Genomic DNA, 2,946 nt, shown 5'->3' with positions numbered 1-2,946 from the left:
TGACTATTCTAAGGACTTATTAGAATAACTGTTTAGTAATTTACTTCATTACATTTTTGGTAATCTTAGAAATCATGATTTAATACATAATATTCATTTGCGGTTCTTTTGCTCCTGAAGACACTTAAAAATCAATTTGTGGTATGATGAATAGCCTTTTATTATATAATTTGGAGGCATATTTAGCATTCAAGGGAATTGGTTCCATAGAAGATAATTAAGGTCATCTTATTTCCTTAGAAAGATCTTAGGAGGGAGAATTTTTAAATGTATGCATTACTTATATTGACAAAATATAGTCAAAAGTCACTTTTCCTAAAAAATGTATGTAGTTAATAAATAAAGATGTGTGGAGTTAGGTATATGTTCAGGAAGATGACTTGCCTTCATTGAAAACTCCTATTTTCCAGTATATCATCATGTGTTATTTTAGGAACTAGCTATAAAATTCTCACTGCCATCCAGTCGATTCCAATTCATGAATACACTTATAAGACAGATAGAACTGACCCAGTCGATTTGGAGATTGTAAATATTTACAGGAGTAGACAGCCTTCTTTTTCATCCCCTGAACTGCTGATTCTGCAGTGAGCAGCACAATGCATAGTCCATCATGCCAAAACATTTAAAGTTTGTGTTACTTTAAATTTTGACCTGATATCAAATTATATAGGAAGTGATTTAAATATAAATCATTGAATTAAATTAACAATATGCTATATATTTGGAATTTTCTCTAGAATGTTGGGATATTGATTAATATTTCCATCAAATTTCCATTTTAAAAATTAGTTCTCTTGATTATTCATACATACTTTCAAAGTCTTTTTCTCAATACTTAATTTGTATTAAATACCAAAAATATTTTGGAGAGGAGAATATATATTATTATTACTAGTATGAAAAACTATGGACTATTAGACTACAGCAGAGTCAAATAAAAAGAAATTTGATTCTTCAAATACAAATATAAACTATGCACCTAAGAGGTCAAACACGATGGCATCTGGCCCAAATAAAGGACACATGTGGAGAAACTCTCTCAGACTTTAAACAGGGGATAGCTTTGTTTCAAAACCTCTTGTTATTGTCCAGAAAGAAAAACCTGATGATAATTTCAATTTAATGTTGATTTACTCAGGGAATGAAAATTTGATACAGTCCAGCAAATCAAGGAAGTGGGATTTATAATGGAAATATCTTGAAGAGGATTTCCTCTGCATGGAGGATTCAAAAGGAAAGGATTCTTAAAAATCATCTAAACAAGGAGTTTTATTTACACAATATCCTCTAGTTTGGAGCTCTGCCACATGTGGAAGCAGACAGGAGCAAATTAAAACAATGAACAGATTAACGGACAAAAATGTGATCCAAAGGATTTTGTTGTGGTATATGTTCTCTTCATGGTAATCCTGAGCATAAAGCAATGCAATAAAGACAACAGCCTCCCAAAAAAGCACAGTTCATAATAGAGAATATTTATGTTTGATCAAAGTTCATCAGACACAAAAACACTAAATGATGGACTGTCCCAATTTACCCCCATCTTCCCCGTACTCACCTGTGTACCTCTCTTCAGATATTCTCGGACCTAATTTAAAGATAAGAATTAGGGAGAAACCAACATGAGGCCTGGTGGGGGTGGGCAGGGGGTTGTTGGTTTGTTTTGTGTTTTGAAAAGAAGAAAATGTAAACAATCTGATAATAAAGACCATATCCCTCATGAGGCATTGTTCGTGGTAACACCAAACACCAAATATTAGCAGAACGTTCATCACAGTCACAGGCATTACCTTTTATTATTTATTTATTCAAGGCTCTTTTATTTTTGACGGGACTCAGACTTGGAGGTGGAAACCCTCAGCGAGGGCAGCCTCCTCGCTTGGCAATCTGTTCCTGCCGCTTCTCTTTGACCTCCTTCATTCTCTTGGCCAACAGCTTGGCATATTCGGTGGCCTCTGCCTTGTCTTTCTTGGTGCGCTGCTTCTTCTGGGCAGTGCGCCGGGGCACTTATGCTGCAGGACCCACGGAGTCACAAGACGCTGAATCTTGGGTGCTTTGGTCCTGGGTTTCTTGCCCTCTTTGTTCAGGGGCTTTCTCACAACGTACTGGTGGACGTCATCTTCTTTAGAGAGACTGAAGAGTTTGCGGGTTCTGCTGGCTCTTTTGGGTCCCAGGCGATGAGGCACAGTTGTGTCAGTCAGTCCTGGGATATCTTTTTCCCCTTTCTTTACAATAACAAAGTTGAGAACGCTCAGATTGACATCCACAATGCAGCCCCGGACAGATTTGCGCTTCCTCTCCCCAGTTCTCCGTGGTCTGTAGCAGGAGTGCCCCTTACTCAGCAGCAGGCGGACACGGCCATGGGTCAAGACACCTTGCTTCATGGGAAAACCTTGCTTGTCATTCCCGCCACTGATGCGGACAGCATAGCCCTGCCATTCATCGCCCAGCGCCTCAGCAGTGACCTCCATGGCCATGCGCTTCTCAAAAAAGGTGCGAAGCTTGTGTTCATCTCCCACTTCAATGAGTTTCTGGCAGCCAGTGGCTGAGAAGATGTTCTGCTTCATGGTGAAGCAGCCGACTGCCTCCACGATGCCACAGAAAGGAGACTCAACTTCCGCTCAGCGCCGGTCACATAGTCTATTTATTTATTTTTAAGAGAAAGGTAAAACAGAGATGCAAAGAATGAAATATATGGTAGAGGGAAATTCCAGGAAGATCGCCACCAGATAGGTAGTTCATGCCCAGAGCTCTGAAGAGATCGGTGAATGGGGAGAGTTAGGGGTGAAGTAGGGATATCAAATCTGCCTATTTGATTCCCAAGACCACTCAGAGCATTTCTCAGACCCAGAGGTGACCCCACCTGATCGTCAGGGCTCCGTGTGGGCATCCGTGGTCTCTGGTGCGGTGCTTGGGCTGCCAGAGCTGCTGGGACCTGCGCCA

The 2,946-nt window shown here is 40.2% G+C and overlaps 1 pseudogene; it reads right to left on the bottom strand.

The window, feature by feature from the left end:
• Positions 1–1,822: 1,822 nt before the first annotated feature.
• On the bottom strand, positions 1,823–2,570 carry LOC142429241 (small ribosomal subunit protein eS6-like; annotated as a pseudogene).
• Positions 2,571–2,946: the final 376 nt, after the last annotated feature.

This window comes from Tenrec ecaudatus, chromosome 16 (assembly GCF_050624435.1).
Source record: "Tenrec ecaudatus isolate mTenEca1 chromosome 16, mTenEca1.hap1, whole genome shotgun sequence".
Taxonomy (NCBI): Eukaryota; Metazoa; Chordata; class Mammalia; order Afrosoricida; family Tenrecidae; genus Tenrec; species Tenrec ecaudatus.
Note: the sequence above shows the minus strand (reverse complement) of the source record. Positions and strands in the feature narration are given on the sequence as shown.